Raw genomic sequence first — 24,663 nt, 5'->3', positions numbered from 1 at the left:
TCTCTGTACAACCTTATACATTCAAAATGTTATTTATAAGCAATATATTCATTATAAATTGTCATGAGCAGGAGTTGTGATCAAACCAATGGGATATTACAGATTCTTCAATTACCTCTCAAATCACAAAAGTGAGGACTGTGCAAGACGTTGAGCTAAGCCCCCCTCCACAAATACAAAAAATAAAAGAAAACCCATTCACTGAATCCTTACTATTTTAAAAGTATGAAATTTACTGAATTTCTTTTATTTCCTTTCATTTATTTTCACTTTTTTTCGTGAAGTAGTGGCCACAAAAAAAGAAGAGGGTCTCAGAAGTAGAGGATCTGCTCTGCTGAAGGCTTCTGTCATCCTCAGGGTCAGACCCCCTTGTGGCACTGCCAGCCCTACAAAAAATCTGGCTGCAGAAATGGTCTCACAGGGAAGGTTCAGGTGAGTTTCAACACCAAGTGTTTGTGTGTCTGTGTGTGTGTTTTCAGCTTTCCATCTCTCCCAACACTGTTATATTAGTAAGAAATTGACAAGGTTTGATATATTAAGTTTTGTCATCAGGTGACAAAAGGAGCTATTTATGAATTAATGCCTTGGAACTGCTTTGGCTCTGTGGCCCAGATGAACTCCAGCAACTAAAACAGCACAGTCCTCAATATTACTTTTTTATATATTACTTGAGTTTCTCTGCAACAACATCTGTGCAAGAAGCTTTTGAAACCAAAGTGGTACTGCTGCCCTACAGCCCAAAGAACGTAATGAGAATCAGAAAAGCAACGTCATATTAATGAAATATTTTGCCATATTATACAGATTTCTTTTGATCAGAAAAAGAAGAGATTTAAAATAGTGGTAATTTTGAACAACTGTGCAACTGAATAGACTCTTCAACAAGCTTATGCTTCCTGGCACAGAATAAATCAGCTCTTCCTATTCATTAGTTCTTTGAAGGGCAGAGAACAGCACAGAACAGGCACCACAAGCAACAAAAAAATATCTGTAGGGAGGATGCAAGAATATATAGGTCTTTCTTACCCAAATCTCTGAAAACTCCCAACACTATAGGGATTTTATAGAGATTTTATATGCATTACACCAGACAGCCAACATGAAATTAAGAATGAAACACTGTAACACAGCACAAAGCACATTCTAGATATAAAGCAATCTGATCACTATTTAATCATGTTACTAATGAATAGTGACTTCAACTATCCATGAACAGAAATCTTCTTTCAGATATCTACTGCCTGGATTGTTTCACTGTGGATAGAAAACATATAAAAGCTACTGAGAAAAATTTTCAAGCCCTGACACTCAACACAGAGCAGCCAAGGCTCTGAAAGCCCCACACCTATCATTTTAGCAATCATGCCAGGACCATTACGTTTTATCTTTGTTTTGCCTCATGTTCTGCAATGCCATTTTGAGAAATTAATCTACTCTGGGTACCTTGGCAGGGGAAGGGGAAGGAGTGGGGGGTGTCTGCTTGGGTTTTGTTTGCAGGCTTTGTTTTTGAGGAGAAGGGAGATGAGCATTACTTGATTTGAACAACCGATAGCTAAGCATCTCTGAAAGCACGTTTTTACAAGTTTGGGGTCTAGGTTTTTTTGTCTTTTTACTCAGCCCTTGACTGGTGAGCAAAATATTTAACAATGCTGAAATAAATTACTACACATGTAAGAGCTGATCAAAGCATCAGGAGATGCCACAGCCCTGGAGATTACCTGAACACTGAGAAGAGGCTCTGAACACAGCACACAAGGGATTGTGTAGAGGGAAAGCTGACAGGAGCAGGGAATGCAGTGACAGGTACTGATGAATACTAATCTCTGCTGAACACAGCTATGAAAAAATATCCAGCAGGACAAACTGACAAGGACCCAACCCAAACTTAAGGAACTCATCCTTTTATTGACTCTTCCATCATTCTCTGTAGGATTAGTCAGTACTTGCTAGATTTGATCAAATCAATCAATCACAAGTTCATCAGTAAAAAACCCCGACACCTACAAATGGGATGTTTATACTAACATCTGTTTTAGAAACAAACTTAGTACAAATATTTTAAAGAAAAAGTTGACAACTACAACACTACCAGGGGAACTGAGACCCTCCAACTTGGCAAGGAAAGCAAAATGACAGACTTTCCCTGCTCAGAGGGTTACATTTTCAGTTACTGAAAGAATGTGCAAATATTACATCTACCTCCCTTTCTCCCTTTTTCCCCAGAGATATCCCAGTTCCAAGCAAATTGCATCACTGCCCACCCATGTGAAGCACTCAGTGCCCTAGGACTGAATTAACTGCCAACAAAGCCACTTGCAGATTTCAGACTACTCAGTGCTCCATTATTCCGACTGAAGTAATGTTGCTTTTAAAAGAACGTCCACCATCATCAGATCAAAGCAGAAATTATCAATAGCTGATTCATGCAATTACATACTGATACGAGCAACCAGCTTGAAAAATCCTATCCTCTACTCTTCAATTGACTACAGCACAGTATCCAAACATTCCAACAAATACCAATTTAAATTTCTTAAAACACTTAAAATCCCATAGAATACCACTGTCAAATATTTTCCAGTTTGGGTGATCCTCTTCTCCATAGATTTGTTGTTTCCTATTTTAGAATTAAGTAACTGCCATGGAGCATTTATTTATTGAAGTCTAAAAGCTCTCTAAGGATTCTGTCTAAGCAGAAATTCTGCTCCAGAATGTTTTGTAACATTTTCTCTAGGAGAATTCATGAAGGGCGTGGCTTCTTTTCAAACAGTGCTTACTCACTGGTAAGCAGAGTGCAATGAACTGAGGAAGTTAATGGACATGTTGATATGCAAAGCCCATAAAGATATTGCTTAACAGCATTTTGAGAACTCATTCAAGTTATTCCAAACACATGTCCTAGAGTTGGCTTAAAGACTTAATCAAGCAGAAAGTTTCAGACTGTCAGCATTAGTGAAAGGCACAAGGTCAGATAGTGCTGGCTACAGAATACATTGGAGCGTCAGTCACGCCATGCCACAAAGGGCAGGATTTGCCACAGACTTGAAAAACTAAAAGGATGTGCAAGGGTGTTCTCAGACTTCAGACTGGTCTATTTCACATCATAATTAATGACTAAATACTAATTTAATTTCAGAACAATCAGCAAATCTGTAGCTAGGTGAAATCCTTAATCCTATCACATATATCTTTAAAAAATCAGAACTCTGTAACTGCCTTTGAAGAGGATTTCTCCAGCTGCAATTTCAAGTAGGTGTAATTCTGCTCCTACCAAATGCCCTTAAATCTACATCAGGTATATCAGAAAGAGGAAGGCATGAAGCAAGTCTGTGTCTCTGAGCATCCTAAAGAGAGAGAAGAACCTAGAGAGTGAGCTAGAGCCTGGTGCCCTCTTTATCAAACACCCCACCACAATGGTGAGACAGGAATAATCAAACACAGCCTGGGACTGTTTGAACACCACTGTGCTTGGGTGGTCTCTCACTCAGAGAATTAGTACATCCTGCAGGCAACTGCCACAGAAGACTGGGCCACAGACAAGCCCCATTACCTCAACTACACAAAATAGCCACAGAAACATGAGATTGTCCCTGGTGGACACAAAGCACAACAGATGTTTTACCCTCAGAATTGTCCAGTATTCTATACTTGCTCCTCCCTGAGTTACCATGCCTGAGCAAGCATCCATTCCAGTTGTTTCTCATTCATTAACAGACCTGGGCTAGTTTGAACCACTTCATTTTCAGTTATATCTGCCTTCAGCAAGCAAGACAGAAGGAAAATTGTTTACTTCAAGGAAAGTGAGCAGGAAAACTGATTATCTCAAGTGGTCACTACTCCAGACCATCACTGAGGAGAACTACTGATATCAGCTTTCACGCAGTGCTCAGTGCCATGACCTACACTACCCTGGTACTTCTTGAAGAAATTCTGTTCATCTGCGATAAAAACCATTATCCTTACAGTGAACATGAGGAGAACTAACAACAGTTTTTCATCCCATTTCCCTAAAGTAATCAGACCACCATTAGACTTGTAAGACAGACTGCCTGTATTCCAACCACTGATCCCTCTCACAGAATGGTGTCATCACCTATTTGATGTTCTGTCCACCTTCCAAATCTGCTCAGCGATGATTTGGTACTCGATAACCAGAGACACAGAAACTGAGGCATCTCTTTTAGAAATAAAGTGAATGGGCAGCAAGCAGAAAATTACAGATAGACCCATTTTAATTCTTTTTCTAGTTGGAAAGTGTTCTTGTTGTAGTGTAAAACTTCCCAGCTAAATGTAGTGCTGAGTAGAAGTCCCTGGAAGATCAGCTGAAAGACACCTGTGGACTATTTATTTTATTCACTGGATATGGAAAAGCATCCTATCAAAAGGATATATATTTGAAGAGAAAAAAAAGACAAGGTGCCTTAGTTAAAAAGTTGAAAAAGAGACTGAAAATTTTCAAGTAAGAGCTCTACTCACAGAAGAAAGAAGTGCAAGTGCTATCTAGAGCGTGAAATCCATGTCAGTTTTAAGAACACAAACCTGGACATCTGTATTTTTTGTGGCTTTGCTTCTGTTTTAAGACAAATTACTCTCTTTTTGATTCAGTCTGATCATTCATTTTTACATTATCTACATTATCTGACAACACACATTTGACTGAAGCTTAAACAACTTCTAGCAGCTAAGATGATATCACCAACTAGGTTTAGTTGCATCTGATTAATGTATCACTAAATTGAGGTTTTATACTGAAGGACAAAAATATACAATCACACTGGTTGATACTGACAGAAGAAAATTCCTTACTTAAAATTTGGAGTAAATGAATGAAACAGCAAGAAAGGATTATAGCTCCATAAGGATTTCTGTGCTACAGATACGTAGGAAGTAGTCCAGTACCACTCCTTCTAATTAGGCTATTATGCTTCATATTATGCCCAAAGATCAGTGACTGACCATCACTTTATTGGCTGATTGATCACCTTTTGAAACAGACACCAGAATTTAAAATCTGACATTTCTACATCAAAAAGAATTTTCTACTAGTTGGGCTAAATTGGTATCTTTGATAGATGAACATTCTATGAAAATCAGCTGAACAGAAAGAAGAGCAATACATTTACTCAGAATAAAAAATGCTAATTTTTAACTCTTCAAAGAACAAAACTCCTAAAGTACAATTCAAGATCCCAAAGAAAAGCAAAGTAGCGACAAAATATCCTGAAATGTGTTAAAGACACTGCTGAGCAAGTATGTTAAGCTGCTATAAGGTATTATGCAAGCTGTCTTTGGAAAAAAAATCCCACTAAAGACAACTGCAGACAGTTGTGAAAGTAAATCTTGATCTATATCCAGTGCCAAAATCTTGTGCCAATCAGACTCCTTCAACAAGCAGCTCAGCTGAGTTCACTCTGGAAAACCACACAAAGCAGCCAGGTCATGCCCACCACTGTAACCTTTAATTGAAGCAATTTGTTCTCATGCACAAGTCTATTTTTTTTCAATTGTTCTTTTACATCTAAGCTATAACTTTGTAGAAAGGGAAATAGATGTAGATAATGAAGCTCTCATACTAATTAACAGTATAGCCATGCTTCTTCCTACCTTCCACTCCATTCTGTTCTTCCTTTACATTTTTGCATTTTGAAACAGCATCTCATAGAGGATCACAACCAGGAAGAACACTGCAAGCTAAAGTAACGGGTGTTGGAAGGCATGCAGGATCACTTTTACTGTTTAAATTGGTTCATATCTACCATGTAGAGATCTTGAAATATTTGACATGCATTTTTGTAATGTACTCCTTCTCTCTTCCTCTTTGAAAGTTACTGATTTAAATCCTGTTTAAATGTCATCCCAGTCCCCTCACCTCTACTACCTACACCCCTTAACAAAGCATACAAAATGAAAGGCCCTCTAGAACTGAAGCTGACCACTTCATTACTTAGTGGTACTTCCACTTAATTTACTAATTTGAGGAATTCTAGTCATGTTAATCTTATGGATTAAGAGCAGAACAGACATATTTTAACAGGGAATATCTAGGCAGAAAGCCTCTGGCTCAATCACTCTAATTTTAACTACTACTCTTGTCTTCCATTGCATGCCCAGAATAATAGATGTACTTTGACATATCCGGTCTTTCATGTCTATAACTTTTCCTAAATTATAGAGAACATGAATGTTGAGTATCTTGTTAGGCATACAATATTGACATTTATTCTTCTGGAAAGCTCTCCAGCAACAAGCAATGGTATTTTCTTTCCCCCATGAATTCAACAGCAGATTACTTCCTTGAGTCTTATCCTCTCTTCCATACATACATCGTAATGTTTCTCTTCTCATTCTGGAAAAACTAAAGCAAGAGCTGGATATCATATAGTGCTTATCAAGGTACTGAACTGTAATTCTAGGAATTTCTAAATCCTATAGTTTCCTATTGTGAACTATTGTGAATTAGAAAAAAAGATAGCATGGGGAGATAATTACAACACAACTTCAAACAGATTATCTTGTAAGTACTTTGGTATTTCCATTACTCTCTATTCAACAACAGTAAACATCTTTTCAGCTTCAGAAAACCATAAGGAATGCTGTATATTAATATCATAGCAGAGATTAATTACCTTGATTACCTCTGCCAGGCATTTCAGGGATGCTTTGAGACACATGCTCTACATTACATTTAATAGCTTCCTGCTTCCTTTTCAGAAAAGATTCAGCTGGCCAAAGATCATCTTGTCTGGAAGATTCTATTCTGATAAAACACTTATGATCTACAATACACTTTTTTTTTTAAATTTCAAGTAGAAACCATGAGGTCTTCCTTCTGAGCAGGATCCCTCCTGTCTCATTTTGTCTGTCCTACTTCCTCCAAAAACGTAATAAACATCACTGTTCAGATTATAATTTAATTCTGCACTTCTTGTGATCTTCTCCCCCAGCGTGTTAACTCTATCCCCTTCAACATGAAATGACAAGAATTCTTTGGAATTTGCTTTCCTTAACTGTGTTTATAAGGTATAATCAGGGGTCAGGTTCAGACACCATTCAAAAGGACAAGTGGCTTCAACAGTTGCACCCACAACACGTACATCAAACAGTAATCACTTCCTCTCCCATTCCTGTAACAAGGTCCAAAGTTAATGTGACAGTACAGACATGCCTGTGCAGTTCTTGCTTGCTAACAGATCATAAAACCAGAATTGCAAATCTTCATATTCATTTTTAGGGATGGACATGGTACATGCTTTTGGAATATAAACCCAAAGGAAGAGCTACCTGTGAGGAAGTAAGAAGAGAGAAGCAGAGAGGATGTGTGTATGCACATGGAGAACCACTAGAGAAAAGGTCAGAGAGGAAGAGAAATGGATTTTCACATCACTTCTTATTTAGCAACAAGATGGTGAAAGCCTATAGGAAAAAAATTAGCAATATTGCTTCTAAGAAAATAACATTTATAGATTTGACTTTATACTAGTGCAGATCAAGCAGGCATTCAATCAGCATGACATCAGCTGAACACACCCAGCAGAATTTTTCCTCTGTGAAAAGTGTGGGTGGCCAGGTACAGATTAATTCAGCAGATAATGCAGTGATCTACTCAAATGCTACAAATGTTTACTGAGCAACCAAAAGACATTGCCACACAGGCAAAGTTCCAGGCTGCATCACCACAGTGGCACACAACAGGCACCTAGCACAGCCAACCTCGCAAAGGCAAAGCTTCCCAGTGGTACCAATACAAAAATCATTTTTATCCTTCACCTGCACCTCTGATAGTCACCAACAGCAGAATGAAGAGACAGAGAGCATGAGAAAGAACTTTTAGTTTAAAAGTACAGATCTACAGCACATCACTGTCAAATCCATTGCAAGTGCAGTTCTGTTGTTCAGTGCCTAACCCCTCAGTATGGAACACTGCATTATCACATACAATGAAGAATGGGAAGCAAACAAATACAGAATTAAGGAAACAGAAAACCTCATTAATAAAAAGGTCTTCCTTTGGGGAACTTTCATAATGTTCTTATACTTCACATTATTTTTCTTCCATCACACTAATTTCACAGGGGGGTCAGGGGGCAGAACTTAAAACAAAAACTAAAACTTCAGCTAATAGCTTGTTGTTTACTTTTAATAAAAATTAAATACTTCACAACATAATGAACAGGCCACTCACATCTAACAAAATACACCCTCCAATACAACCATTCAACTGATTTGAATCCCTTATTTTTCATTGCCCATGCACTTCTAGGCACATGTTCAGCTCCAGTTCTCACACCTGGGTGTCTAAAAGGCTATTAGGAAAAGGGTGGAAGTCTTCAGCAGCTGCACAGACCTTTCTCTGCAGGTATCAAGCCACTTTACAAAGGCAAGTGTGCTTCATTACCTCCATTTGGTATGGGAAAAATAAGGTAGATGAAACCATTTTTTTCACCTAGCAGAACAAGGATTTCTGTGATATCTAATCTTGTTCCTACACTTTAGAAACAAGGCAGCTAAGGATACAGAAACCACACATTCCCAGGTGACCCTCTAACAAAGCCGTGCCTTAATGTCACTTGGTGCCTTGTCTGAGTGGGAGAAATGTCTACAGAAATGGCATTCATAAAATTGGAGATTTCATGTAATTTTCAACATATGAACTCCAGTAATCTATTGAGTTATGCAGGAATCTGTGAACAGGTAAAATATTTCATGTTCCCTAATTTTTAGATTTTTTGTTAATGCACAATTTCTGCAAGCTTGTTTTAAGGCCAGTGGGTGGAGGAGATGTTTTGGAGTTGTTATATTAAGCAACAAAATCACAGCATTAAGGGATCTGGACAATTCCCCTTTACATTATTGACTTGCCAAACAGAACAATGGCGAGGAACTAGCTCACTAGTTACAGTGTTTCCCCTGTGTGTGACAATCATCTCGCATAACTTCAGCTGCATAACTTCTAGATAAATAATTTAAGGGAACCACCCGAGTGCTTCTCTCTGCAGGGACCACAACACAGACAGGGGCCAATACATTCAAGCTGGAGAATCTCACCAAAACATGTGGCAGCTTGAAATGCTCATCTAAGCCATGAGGTGAGCAGTGCTGTTCTGCCCTAACCTGCACAGAGAGTTTTGTGAATGTCCCTTCAACATCCATTCTTTGTCAAGACTCTACAGCATCCCAGAGCATCCTCAGCTCATTCTGAAGTGACACACTACATATTGCAGCATTAGCAATGCAGACTCAGGCACACAGTTCTCCATTAAATAAAATGTTCTCTGCTTATTAAATCAAACACTGACAGACACTCACCTACATCCACTTCATACACAAAAATGTTTTGTACACAGCATAAATTTCCCTATTTGATTTACAATTAGTTACACATAATTCCTTTTTTAAGTACTGGAAAGGGCAAAGCTTTTTTGATAATCCAACATGCATTTCTACTTAAAAAAATTCCTTTTTATGCAGAAAATTTTAAGAAAGGAAAAAGGTGGGAGTTCATTAACAGCAAGAAGGCATTCTTCACAGAAACTAAATGTCCAAATGAAGAAACCCAAATTTCTTTAAGTTTATATATATAAATACCAAATTATTAACCCCCTCCCCCAAATATTTAAGAAGAAACTTGTAAAAGGCATCAATAACTGAGAGTCAATTATTTTTATTCATTTTCATTTAAGGAAAAAAATGGCATTGTGAAGTTAATCAAATATCAGGACTAAAAGAGAAAATAAAACTCATACACAGAACAATGACCATGGCAGAAAAAACATGAGCATTCTGCTTGTGTGCAGTGTCAAGGAGTTGAAAGACATTGCCAAGCTAAAATACATCTTCAGGGGAAACTCTCAAATTGAAGTGTTAAAAGAAGTGGTTACAAAACAGACAGAATAGACAGTAAAAAATATCACTGAAAACAGCTGGTACTCATTCAATTTTGAAGAGACTGAAGGGTGAAACAGCTGATCCAGTACCTGTGGTGAATAAGTGCCCATCAGCCTTGTCACGCAGCCAAGCGGCAAATGCCTCAGTGGAGACACAGAGACCCAAGGTCTGAACTATCTGATGGCCATGCCAGGCAATGCAGCTGATGCTTTAACAAAAATGTAGAAATACAGAGCACCTGGGCAGCTATAACAGGCTGGGACACTGCCAACAAAGATTTTATAAAGGGAGAAACAGGACAAGTCTGGCCAAGGGGGCCTTTGGCCTGGATGGAGCTGTGGTCTGACCCAGGGTGCTCTTGTTAAAGTAAAGATGATACCATAATATGCACTGTAGAGCACCACACACATTGCCTTCCTGTGAAATAATTATAGGTGTGCTTAGTCACAAATGTATTTCATCAGCTCAATCTGGGTCTCAAGAGGAAAGCGGGGTTCTCTCATTTTAATTCCTTATCTAAAGTAAAGGTCCTCTCAGTGCTATTTGTCACTCGATCTCCATGTTTTGCTGAGTTTGCAAGTATGGGGTGGAATGAAGAAAATAAGTTTACTGAAAAAATTATTTTTAGCAACTTTTTCAGTTCTTTGCTTAAGTACTGGGTCTCTCATTTCTCCAAGAAGAGAGATATTATTAAATGTCTCATTACTTAAGATTCAGCTAAGAAAAAGCAGGTAAAAATTAGTTAAGTTGAGTGAGAAGATGATAATATAAATATATTCACCACATAATTGTGTCAATGATACTAAATCTCTAAAATGGTAATTTACTTTGTATTAGTTAATTCATACTGTTTCTTTATAGTCTCACTTACAATTCCAGATTCACAGTGAGAGAAACAGCATGACAACACAAACTTTGCAAGAACTCTATTTATCATTACTTAAAATGGATTATTCTGAGAAAGATTAGAATATTTCTTTGCCACAGGACAAAAAAAGTTGTACACAAAGTCAAGCTGTGCAAGAAAGTACAGTCGCTGATCTGTGTCATTTGCAGGCGCAGCATGTCTGCTGTGATTTGTCAAAACTAATTTTTCATTTTACAGCTTGAGCAATACTGAGGTTTTGGTGGTTTTCCCAGGCTCTTGGGCAAGTTCCTTCTCATCAATGAAGACCAAAGTTAATGGTTTCATGGCAAGTTATGGCTCTGATGCCTACACAGGCTCCCCCTAATTAGCCAGGCCAAATGACAATGCCAATGGGAGCCACAGCTAATAAATCTGTATTATCTTTCAGTGGCAATGCAATAATCACCAAGTGGTTTTAGACATATATTTTCATTTTTTTCAAATTTATAATTCCAGACTCTTCACAGCTAGATACTAGGGCTTTTTAATACTAGGATCCAATGGGCAATAGAAGGTAACTGTGCAGATGTGCTGGGAAAAATGGACTTCTCTCAGAGCATAACCAATGTCTGGGAAAAATGTCTCAGAGGAAAAGCAATGTTTCTCCTTTTTTGATGTTTCAGCATAGCACGCACAGGTATCTTGGATTACACAGGTCTGCTCCAAACTGGTGCCAGCCTTAAGGTTGAGCTGCAATGGTATCTGGTGCACTGCCTCACAAGCTAAAGACACTTAAAACTTTCTTACAAAATTCTCTACACTCTTGATTCAGAATCCTAAGAAATCAATTAAAGCTACATTTTGTTACAGCTCAGCTGTGAACTCCTGTGTATTATAGGAAGAAAAAAAAAGTCCTTTTGTGTTGAAGGAAAGACTAGTCACTAACCTAAAATAAATTAAACTGGCTTTAAGGTAAATTCAACTTAATAGATAGTTGGTTTCCTCACTAGCACAGCTGAGAAGCGAGTTTTGGCTGAGGTGGATAATTTGTTAATTTCAGTTTACAAAATGCAAATGTACTTCTTCAAAGCTCTGGTTTACAGATGTTTAACTATAATGCACTTGTCTAAACTGAGAAATTTGAAACTACTACTCCAGTTACTTACTGAACCTAGAATAATTTGGTTTTGATTTAATATTCAAATTGGGTAATTAGAAAATCTAAAATTAAGCTAGGTATATACAAGCACTACCCTTTTTTAACTACAATTTCTGTAAGTAGCAACAGCTTAATTTCTTTCAATAGGCCATAATCACATACAAAATAGTTAGAAAACTGATTGCCCTATACTGTTTGTTAGACAACTGCTACTCTTCTCATAGGCCTCATTAGTCCCTCTAAATTCTTGATTTTCCCTCCCACTCGGTCAAAATAGAGGGCAGGGGGAGAACTTTCCAGGAGCTTCTTGCTTCCATTGTCCTAAATTTCCCTTAACCTTTCAGAGAGACCTGAAAGTTATTAATGGAAATTTTGACAGTTTTCCTTTGGAAGTAATTTAGCAAACATCTATTATAACTAGACACTAATACATCACTAATACATCAAAAAATCATCAAAATCATCAAAAAATCATCAAATGCGAACAAGATGAGGGATTTCTATGCCAAAGGTAAAGCCATTATTTTGTAGCATCATTTTTGTTATGCTTCCCATTGGTAATGAAAATACCCCGTAATACCACTAATAATCTGATTTTTACAAAGCATGGCTCACTTGCAGACTTCTCACTGAAAATTAGTAACTTCTGGAGCTCTACTGGTGAATATAAGTACCTCTTTCTCCAAATCAAAGAGAGAGCTCTTACCACTGTTCTGTTTATTCCTCTGCCTCTGCATTTTGTACTGCTGAGTCTGATCAGGCCAGCAAGGCAGACCCTCCAGATACACAGCGCTGAAGGGGAAGAAATTGAAGAGATTCAGATGTTTCTACCAAAACATGACCTCCATTTCTTTCTGCCTAAGGGCACCTCTCATGGTTGCTGCTGTTTTCTCCAAACTTACCTTTTCCTGGCAGAATGTAGGTGGTCATTATCTAGCACAAGCACCTTCAGCTCAGTATTTTGGCACTACCTCAATAATTTCCTACCACTTCAGCAGCAAAGTCAGCACAGCTCCAGCAGGGTCACAGGGACCTAAAGGGTCTCTGCAGCACAATTCTCACAAAAGACCTCAGTCACTGATTTATAGGGGCTGGAACATGGTTAACAGCTGAGAGCCCCCTGTCCCTGCCCCGTGTAGATCCACAGAAGAGTGCACTCTGGCCCATGGGGTGAAAACACCAGAATACTCCTCCCAGCTTCTGCTCTTTAATAGAAAAGCCAGAACTGTTTTACAGAACCCATGGGGTGAAAACACCAGAATACTCCTTCCCCCAGCTTCTGCTCTTTAATAGAAAAGGCAGAACTGTTTTAGAGAACGCAGAACCCAGGATTCCCCATCTTTCCCACGTGCACACAAAGTGAGTCAAGAGGATCCTATCGTGTCACCACACCATCACCACACCATCATCTCAAGCTGTAGGCTTTATAAGAAAGCTACACAAACTCATATGGTATCAGACTCCTGTCTGTCAAGTCATTTTCAATAAATTCTAAGAATACAAAATGGATTACACCCTTCCAGGATCAAGACAAGCAGATACGACATTTCTTACTCACCAGTAGGATTATTACATTGACAGACAGTAGTCCTAGACTCGCATGAAAACAGATTGTAACTATTTCCAGCTAAAAAATAGGCTGAGCAAGGGAGTTTCTCAGTGGTACATTTCCCCTTCTGAGATCAGGCATCTCAGTGTGATGTAATCCCTAAATTAGATGCCCATGTGTCTTATTAGATGCACCTCTAGACCTCTTTTGAACAGTCCATCAGGTTTGCACTGCTGAGAGCAACAACAGTGCTCTGAAAATGAGCTACAAACTTGATTCCAACTCCCCTCATTGATTTTTTTCTTCAGGATTAAGAAAGGTTTTTAGATACAGATGTGACATCAAGAGACTCCAGGTATCTGCAGTGTCAAAGGGCAGCTGAGAAAAGACCTCATCTCACCAGAGAAATAAACTTACTTGTGCCTCTCGTACAGCATTATTGTACTTATACTCACTTTGCTCTACCTGAAACTGAACCAAAGCCACTCTTCCATAAATGCATATATGCTTTCCAGGAATGGAGATTTACATGTTTTTGATCACTCTAAAGAATTTCAAAAAACAAATCTGAGATTAGTATGTAACAAATAAGGTATAGGGTTTTAGCAACTACATAACTATAAATTTCAGCTGCGGCACTAACAGCCAGATTGCACTGCTGCACAAGTCAAGGTTCACAAATGGAAGGATAAAACCTCTTACTGAAACACATTCTCCCTCAAAACTATCTTGTGCAATATAGAATATCTACATCACAGGAAGTTTCAGTAATAAATTAGTCTGCCAGATGTGTACATATGACAGTAACAGCTGACACATATAGTTACAATGAATAACACATCACCAATTTAAAGCTGACTACAAACAATGCATCTTATTAAATAATTCATCCCTGTAGCAGTCACACCCAGTCCTGTTTAGGGAGACACCTTCAACATCTCATTAGGTGTATGTCACAAGGGAGGGCCTGCAAGAGACTCTTGTCAGGATAACCCATATAGCTCAAGTTTAATTTGTGAGATGAGACAACCCTTTTACACGTCACCACTACAGGTTTTACAAACAATGACAATTTTAACATAGGGAATGCATCACCTGTGACACATAAAGGATTTTACAACTCATCCCCAACTTCCATCTAACAATTGCATCCCTCAAAGCAATGCCATGTTCTCTACAATGGCTGCAGTGCAGTTTGCTGAACTTCTCACCCATAATTATTTGATCTTTTTCAGAAAGTTTGTTCACTGAATGTTCCTTTTCTCTCAGTCAGTCCTTCGTCTCCTCCTAGGCTAACAGTAAGAACCAAGTGACAACACCGAAATGTTCTATCACAACCCCCCTATTTGCACTACACAGCTAGTTCCCACATCTGCCAGCCACCACATATCTTGGAAAAATTCCCCATGGGTTACACTGGCTCTCAGTATACCAATTTTAAAGCCTATTCCTTTTTGTAGACAGGTCAAGAATGCCTGAACATGAGTGCCTGCAGTTGTGGGACTGACTCTGCAAAACTCACCAAAGCCCTTAGAGTTGAAATGAACACACACCATGGTAGCAGCAGACATCTACATCTCCATGGATTTCATTATTTGCAAATTATCTACAGCACAACATATCCCATATTTAACTTCAGATGCAGCATGGGGATGTGGAGGGTGCCCTGTCCCTTCCAACAGTGTCAATGAATGGCATAGAAACCCACTTGCAGACCAACCCACTCTATTGTCCATCACCTTAAGGTAAACAAAGAGCACAGAATCACATAACATTCAGCCATCATGGTGGCAGGAAGGATGTGACAAGGGCAAAAGAGACAACACCTGGATTACCATCCCACTGAATCCATTATTAAATGCACATGACTGTGATGCTGTAAACTTCACCCCTCCTACCACTTTGGTGGCGCCCAGACTTCAGCCATCCCTGCAGCTTGTGCTCCCTTACTTTCCAATGTGACTGGAACTGCTTGCTCCAAATATGCCAACAAAGCAGTTTATTAGGGAAATATTCACCAGTAGCCAGTTTTGCGTGAATACTGAATCTGCACACACTGAAAGAAAAAGACATACAGCCACCACAGGGACATGCAATGTTCATCCCTAAACAACCTTACAAGACATCACCAAGTTAGTCCTCTTTTTGCTAATGGCTTTGTATCTAAGCTAAAATTAAAATGTCAGTTCCAAAAGGATACTGTGCTTACAATGACTTCTCTAGACCAGGGCAGACCCAACTGAATTATGTCAGAAACTGCAGGAATTATATATTTCCATACCTGCAAGAAAGAGCAGCAAGGCCCTGGAACCAAAGTTGGATCGCTGCTTCTACACTGGAATTCAGCTCGCACAGACATCAAAGTTCCGAGTGCTGTTCTTTAGTCCAGATAAATGCTGCTCTCTGCTAGCTACACATCATCAGGGCAGCAACAGTAACATATTATTCCCCTACTTTTGCTCAGATTATTAGTGGGCAATTCCTTACACCTGGATATCATTCTGCCATTGCTGGGCTGTGCTGGGTAAGATGGATGTATTTCAGAATAGCACTTAAGTCCTACAAAGACCCTTCTGGAAAAGACAGCGTACTGGGGCCTGTCAAACTGAGTTCTGTGGCTGATTCCAGAGTTCAGAGATGCCATACAAAATACTGGAGGAGGACAAAGAGTCAGGAGATCAAACTGCAAATCACAGTTCTGCCAATCTCATTTAAATAGCCTCACAGATAGCAGTGCCTTGTGAACAGAGCTGATCTGAGGACACTGGATTCATCCCCAGATTTGGCACACAACTCTTGAGGAAATCACCCACATTTCCAGACATTGGTCTCTCACTTTCCCAGGAAGATGTTTCAGTAAAACTGGTTATGCTATTTTGCAATTAGGTGGTGTTCTTTAATGAACCCTTAGCAAATTAACAAGGCTAATGTGCTGAATTCCAAGTTGTGATCCCTCGAAATGCATCTTTTCCATACCACTAAGCATCTTACTACTACATTTTGTACTCCAGGAGGTGCCTTAGGTACAAAGAGAAGTCATTTGAATACTTAAAACAAATCTTGTAAATACTGAAATGTCAACAATTCAGATCAGGCATACCAGCTTCCCAACACTGCTTCCAAAAGAGATAAAGCAGTAAGGATGGTGAGGCCACCAGACAGGAGCTGCAGGGAGGAATTAGCAGGTGGGGAACTGAAGCCTTAGCAGATTACCCAGTCACACAATACTACTAAAATTTGACCACCTACCAAGGTGGAAAAGAGGATGAAAGGAGAAAGAAGCAGATATTTATTTTTCATTTTGTTGGCAGAAAGAAAAAGAAGACAAAAGGACTTATGATTATCTTATTGTCATGAACAACCATGGAGTTCATGCCCCAGTTTGGTGTATGGGACTCACCCTAACCCATCCAATGCATTCCAGGCCACAAGCTCTATGCTTGCTTGCACTGCTACTCCCATATCCCATAGCAGCAGGAGAGGTTCTGTTAGTATAGACAGCAGCAGCTCCTGAATTTCTGTAGAGCCAAAAAGCAAGCATAGGAGAAAGTGCATTTCCAGCTTTGTGCCTCAGCTGGACTGGGCAGGTACTGGGGGATGCCTTGCCCCAGTTATGTGAATTCCAAGCCAATGCCAGGCTTTTGCACTGAATTTTAAATCACTGTATTTGTCCTCTCCACAATCTTGAAATTAGGTGTCAAGAAATTTGACAAGTCTTCCATTGTTAAAACCCTGCAGCTGGCATCTCCCTGTAAAATAGCACAGAGTTTGTCCGCATCAACCAAATGCCTCTGGAACTATTTAAATGTGCAACACCATGAGCACCCAGAGAGGTGAACAAGTGGCACAACTTTGGACATGGCATCTCAAGCAGAATGGGAAACAACTGAAGAAAGTCAAGAAGAAATTACTAGATCTAAGTAGCAGGACTCACAAAGGAAGACTAAACTAGCAAAGATTTCTGAATTAAAAAAAAAAAGGAAGACAGGGAATTTCACTGATGTCAAAGGCCATTTTAAGAAGGAAGATGTCTGTTCTGCCTATCTGCAGAGACAGGAGAATCACAGGGCTTAAGTGCAGTAAGGCTTGTGGACACACAGTAACACACTCTAACAAAACCCAAAAGGAATGGACCGGATAAGGAGGCTGTAGGTTCCTCGCTATTTAAGGCACTTAAGAATAAGTTGAGCAGACAACCAGTATAAATATTGATGACCCCACTCCAGGGAAAAGGAAATAATTAGCTATATGATCTCTAGGGACTCTTCTAATACTCTCCTGACACTTGGAAGTGAGTGCAAGCACATTCAAATGGGCTGCTAATGCAAGGTGTATATCTACATTCACCTACCAAAGTTTGCCTGGTTTTCTCAGGAAACCTCCTACTTACCTGTTATGGAATCCTACACCCATACATCTGCAGTTCCAAAAACATCCCTTCTGCCCCATCCATCTCCTACAGAACCACAAAGCTCATTGTTTAGAATTATAAATGATGAAATGACAACTGATTCTGAAGAAGTGATGGACAGGGTGAAAAATCTAGTCAGTGGGCCTGAAGCCAAGCTCAAAAAAAAATTACAACAGACAGCAGGCAGATTAGAAACCACAAGAAGAAACCACAGCCAGAGCCAGCAACTCAGCAGTTGCAAAATTAACAGTGTTGGGTCGTGAAGCATCAACCACAGGCTGATTATCAGCTCCAGGATGTCCCACAGACCATCAATGGAACATGATAAAACCATTGGAACATTCAGAATGGAACATTCAGAACCTGCAGAACACAATAGTCAGCTATAAAGGCGTACCCAAGAAGGGACTGTTTTTCAGAACCTCACATTCAACTTCCTCATTTAGAACACTTCCATTTTTTACCATTCACATCATGCAATGTTTTGTTTCTTAACACTAGCAACCAAAATTTTATTCCAAAGGAACTTAATCTTTTTCCTGTGCTAAGAAATAGCACAAAATGTGGAGAAGTGTGATTAACTACTCACACAAAGAGCAAGTAGCTTCTTAATATTTTCTTTACATATCTGGATATGTTTAAAAAACTCTTATATTTGCCATTTTCCAAAAGGCCACTATAATAACAAATGCTATACACATTGCCATAGGAGGCTTTTTCACACTTCTCTGAGTGTAGTTCATCTTGAAGTGAAGAATACACAAATTCAAGCAAGGAAACCTCTCTAGTATCACCTATAAAGACCACGTAAATATACATCAAGTGCAGTGGAGGATGATGACATATTTCAGAGATAAAAAAATATTACTCATTTCTACTGCTAAAGTGTCCTATTCCTTTGACTACTGAAAACACAATAACTAGTGCACTGACTCAATGACACATGCTAGTTTCATAATTAAGGTGGAGCATGCAACTATAAAGGCTGTCCCAATCTGAGACTCTCACTGCTGGACATCTGAAAGCTCCAAGTTCTGAGTGAGGTAAGCATAACCTAAATATATTGGGTCTTTCAAACCCTTAAACTTAACTTAGACAATTTCCTTTCTTGGGAAAGTTTATCAATTTTACAGGGAAAAAACCCAACTCTTCATCTAGGTTAAGTATTGCTCATTAAATGGTTAATTAAACAATGAAGAGAGTGTCAGATATATTTCAAATTGTGATTGTTATTGTCTGTTTTGTTTGCAGTTATTCTTCAAGACAACATCTGAGAAACATGGAACATTTACTCAACGAAAACCTTCTGAAGTATTTTACCCAGTATGCTTTACAGGAGGGCAGCACCAGTGCCCTGTCCATTGGTGGGCTGAAGAGTCTACTTCAGAATCAATTTGCACAGTACTTGAAGGTAAGTTTCACTCTCATTATATTCACTGTGCTTCTATAGAATGCATGAGAAAAAGGAAATACAGGCAATGATGTTCAGGGCAGATTACTGTGTCCAAATGGTTTCATTAAATCAATAATTCTTAAATAAGGTTTGGCTTATAAAACTTCATTTACATTGGTAACAGTAGCTTCGAACAGATATTTGAGCATAGAGTTTATAACAAAGTCCTATGAAATCAAATGCAAAAAAAAATCTAAGAGCTGCTCTGTTTGGGTTTGTTTTTTTTTAATGCGAGCTGTATTTCACCTGAAATATTGTACCTGAATCTTATAAAATATTTTTCATTTCAATCTAAATAATTAATCCTGAATCTATAAAATATATAGAAAAAAATCTATAAACTAAGTAAAACAGTGGAACACATTTAAAAGCAAGAGACTTCAGCCAATTTCTATCTAGGTTAAATTACCACCATCACAAAATAAAAGAAGTTTTGCCATTCCAGAACGATGCCAAGTAAAGAGATAGAGAGAGAAATACCCATTTGCTGTAGCTGGAAAAAAATCTCTGTTCTGATTTTATATATATTCTCTGCCAAATCTTTCCTGAATTGCATTAGGACTCAATTTAGATTTTTCTGCTAGACTAATCTTTAAATACTGTGTTTTGGATATCTCACAAAAGCAATTTTTGCTGAAGGTCTGAAATAAGTGGCACTCCTGTTGAAAAACAGTATTTTGAGAACTACAGTAATCCAATTTAGTCATTTCAATTAACATGAGATGGCTTATTAACAACAGAATCCCCAAAAAACCCAATAAAACACAAAGGGTTTTTTTTCTTTCCCCTAAAAGACAGTTTAGAAATTGATTTTGATTCTGTTAATCAAAAATTAACAGAAATGTGATGGCAAATTCAGAAATGTAATGCTTTCTATAACACTGAAGACAATTCAGCATCATACACATTTTCCCAGATATATGGAAATGGAACTGTTCAGAAAAAGCAATATTGATGTTTTCTGTCTGGACCTTTTCAAGCAACAAGTCTGTTTCCAAATATTTACGGCACCATAATAAATCAATATCAAAACATAACAGGTCATTATAAAACATGCAGAGATACATGGTATGAACAAAAGAAAACATTTTATGAATTTAAATTATAACTCCAAATTTGGTTTGTATTATTTAATTAGCCTGATCAGGGTTGTTATCAGAATATTCACTGCATCAGGATGCTACATGTACTCTTACCAGACACAACAAAAAAAAAGAAGCTAATAATCTAAACTAAATGTATTACAGTAGCAAAATGTTTTTAACAGTGAATACAGTATTCCTACCAAGGAGGAAGAAAAAGGAGGGAAAGACACCCTCAGATCCTGGCCCAAAGCATAAAGAAAGTAGCAACATTTTTTCAAAACGTGCATACAGGGCCCAATTCAGTGTCTGATAAAGGAGTAGGTCATATGCATATTAACTTTTACAAGTGATTATGCACCTGCTGCAGCTATTTCACCTGCTCCATTTCCCAGATTCCAAATTTACCCCAAAGACTGAAGTAATCCATCTGAGTAATACTTCATCTTTCTCAAAGGTTTATACATCTTTGTTAACGTTTTTGGCAGGCAACAGCAGACACTGTCCTGCTAGTTTAACCAGTCAAACCAGTAAATACAACACCACCAGTAACACCTTCAAGTAACACTGACTGTTATTGACTGCATCATTTCTTGGCAACATGCTTCATAGAAAAATGCTCATGGTGATCTAATAATTTCATTCTCTTTTTTTTTCTTTAATTCTTGTCTTATAAAAACAGGATCAATTCTCACTTGATAACATAATTAAATCGTTGGACAAAAATAAGGATGGATCTGTCAGCTTTGATGAGTTTATGATGATTGTAAAAAAGATAACTAGTACAGGACAGTGAGGCATCTGCAAGGACGAGTATCACTGCTTTGAAGAAGAGCCTGGCATTTGTTTACATGACATGTACATCTAAACCCACAGATTTGTTATTATTTTAAAGCATATGGAATAAAGATTTAACAGAAAAGAAAGCATGCTTGTATTGTGTTTCATCCACAGTCACCAGCCACACATTCCAGCTAAAATGCCTTCCAACTAGTTCAGAACTACTGTTTCTATTTCATGCTACATTTGAGGTGTTATTTAACAAATCCTGCTCTACCTGGGCTATTATTTGGACCTCTAGAGAAATTCAAATCACACAGCTTCTAAACCACACAAAAAGAAAGGTGCAGCATTCCATTTGAGGAGCATTTCCTAGAGTACACTATCCAATCCTCCTCACAGTTCAGTTTCATCATTCACAAAAGATGACACTTCATAAAACAAGCAGATCAAATTATCAAAAATTAAGTACTTATTTTCAATAGCAATGTAGCAATGCCAAGTATGATAACTGCAACATTAGATGCTCATTTTAAATTATATTTACATAAGTACATACTTTTTTTGTTATGACTCTGTGAATGGGAACATACAAGCATATATATAAACTGAGTGACTGTTGTTGCAGTTAAAGTTCATTAGCTTTATTTGGTGCAGTCTTAATCTTTTCATTGCATGATTCCTGTAACAGATGTGTTTTCATGGGAATTATTATTTACTTCAAGAAGAAATTAGTGAAAGGGAAATATGAAGAATGGATATTTTGAAGACAAGTAATCAGTGGATTAGGGACTAATCCTATTAGAGAACTTGGAATTTTGGACGGAATTTTAACACCAACATCATCCATTATATTGATAAATCACATAGATCTCTCAAGTTACTTAAGGACTTAAAGACTTGGCTTAATTGCAAAGCCTGTGAAGTGCATTCAAGATCCCACACTACTGTGGATCCTAGCCCTGAATTTCCCCTCGATGAAATGAGGAATAAAGTACTCCACACCAGTGATGCATGAATAGAAGCCTTAAAAAATATGATGTTTAAACAACATATGATTGTCCTAGCATGCTCCCAGGCCATTCTTTTACAAAACCCCTTTAGTTGTTGAAATGTGTTATTTCTTGGAAGAAAGAAAATCGTATGTATTACTTTTTTCCTGGTTTACAAAAATATTTTAAATTAATGATATGCTTTGATTTAAAAAGTAAATACACCACATGCACATTATGTTAACCAAGCTCCACTAGCAACTTTACACACATACCTAAGTACAATCACAGAATTTTAGGACATGCTTTTTGCATGTGTGAGACATACATTCCTTTTCATCTCTTAGACAACCTTAAAAATTTTGGAATTCATTCAGGTTACTGACATCCTGAATAGGAAACATAGGCACTAGGAAATTAACATGTTTTAAGAGTGTCACCTACTGGCAAAAAATACTTCTGCACAATTTCTTGAGTATATAGAAAATGTAGTTATTTTAACCAGTGCAGTAAGATTAGGTTCATGATCCTATACAAGGTGTAATTGTTCATGAAGAACAATGATCACAATTAAAATTAGCTTTTGTAAATCAAAGAAAAAAAAGGAAAATTATTTCCAGAAAGTTTTTTTTGTTCTTCCCAATCAGTATTAGATGCAGTTGCAACAAAACTGATAAAGAACATAATTAAAAGGATCATTAAAAAAAAAAAAAAAGCTAAGTTTAATAGTAGAGGAAGATGAGAGAAATGGAACAAAACAAATAACTCTTCATCCATCCAGTGAATCCAGTTCACTAGCAGTTCAGACCATACAGTTTCTCTTTAAAGGAGTTATTTGTGAAATTACTATTTGCATGAGAAAATTCATACCAAGCTCTACACTCAAGTAAATACATGACCTTTCTGAACAGCCATCCTCCTGCAAAGAATACTAAAAATTTACCTATCATTATTTTTCAAAAATGCTAGCAAGTAAAGCAGAAAGCTTAAAAATATATACTGGGAACTTGACCAGCAAATAATCAACCAAGAACTTGGGCTGTGCTCAGAGCTCATTTACCTCCCTCATTGCTCTGCTGAGCTAGGGCAATGAGGGAGATAAATGCTCCAGGCTTGGGGAAGAGTGGCTGGAAAGCTGCCCTGGGCAAAAGGGCATGGAGGTGCTGGAGTATGTCCAGAAAATGGCAACAGACCTGAAGAAGGGTCTGGAGCACAAGACTGACATGGAGCTGTTGAGGAGGCTGGGGTTTAGCCAGGAGAAAGGGAGGATCAGGGGTGACCCCATCAATCTCTACAGCTGCCCGACAGCACAGATGGGTACCAGGCGATTCTCCCAGGCAGCCAGCAAGAGGATGACAGGAAAGGGCCTCAAGCTGTGCCATGGGAGGTTCAGGCTGGAAATCAGGACTAACTTCTTCTCTGAAAGGGTTGCTAAGCATTGGAATGGGCCAGCCAGGGATGTGGTGAGGTCATCATCTCTGCAGATGTTCAAGACACAGAGGTACGTGGTATTTAGGGCCATGGTCCAGGTGACAAGGCAGTATTTGGTTTAAGGTTGGACTTGATTTTGCAGGTCTTTTCCAACCTAAATGATTCTGTGATTCTGTGTAATACTGAGTTACAGGACTACTTGAAAATTGTAGTTTTTATTTGCAGCAAAAAGGTTCAAATTTTCATAGATGCAGCCAACAAAGAGAAACAAAAGAGACCAAAATATTTTCAAAGTACTTTAGATGAAACTATCAACTTTAGTAGTACAGTTCTGAGTACCTGAATGCTTAGCAAATTAAGAAGCAATGCAAGTAGCTGCATCTTTTATGATGCCCCTCAGTTCCCCTGCCAAGCTACCCGTCAAGTTCTATCTCTTTTTTAAAAAATAAAAGGAAATGTAACTAGTGCCTCACCAGTAACTTTCTTCTCCCTCTTCTGTTTTCAAAGGAGGGGAAACCAAAAGAAAAGTACACTGCTTCAGTCCTAAGTTAGTGCACAGTGGCATCACAAGATATTATCAGCACTGATATACTCCAATTAACTTTCTTGGATAATGAAACATCTACATCAGTTTGACAGGTCAGTAATCTGCTTCTCTTCCAACTGTTTTTATTGATTATATAGAATATCTAAACAGCTTTCAGCACAAGATGGACTCTGCTAAGGCGGATTATTTAGCGGCTGTAATTATTGGTAGTGCAAATCTCCCACTTGGAATGATTTACATCTGTTTCTTGTCCAGAACTGAAGTGTCAAAGATCAGATTAAGATGCTGAAATATGACTGTCAATAACCAATCTCAGAACCTTAATGCAGTTTAGAAAAACAGAATATCCATTATACATACTGCAATGATAACACTTCCATCATAAACAATGTATTAATCTTCTATGACACATTCACTCCATTATTTTCTTAACTTTATGTACACATAATTTTCTCTTTAACAATCTACCTTACTTGCCCTTGAATGTAAACTGCAGATCACCCAGTTAAACACCATTAAATAAAACT

The 24,663-nt window shown here is 38.1% G+C and overlaps 1 protein-coding gene and 1 non-coding gene across 3 annotated transcripts in view; one reads left to right on the top strand and one right to left on the bottom strand.

Moving 5' to 3' along the window:
- The window catches only part of CTPS2 (CTP synthase 2), a 58,486-nt gene that overhangs the window by 17,391 nt on the left and 16,432 nt on the right, over window positions 1–24,663 (bottom strand). The window lies entirely within an intron of this gene.
- LOC102036318 lies at window positions 18,858–21,308 on the top strand. The gene is made up of 3 exons (XR_265437.1): window positions 18,858–18,894; window positions 19,103–19,262; window positions 21,069–21,308. It is a non-coding gene; the product is annotated as an uncharacterized LOC102036318 (transcript).

This window comes from Geospiza fortis, unplaced genomic scaffold (assembly GCF_000277835.1).
Source record: "Geospiza fortis unplaced genomic scaffold, GeoFor_1.0 scaffold285, whole genome shotgun sequence".
NCBI lineage: Eukaryota > Metazoa > Chordata > Aves > Passeriformes > Thraupidae > Geospiza > Geospiza fortis.
This window is presented reverse-complemented; position numbering and strand designations above follow the sequence as displayed.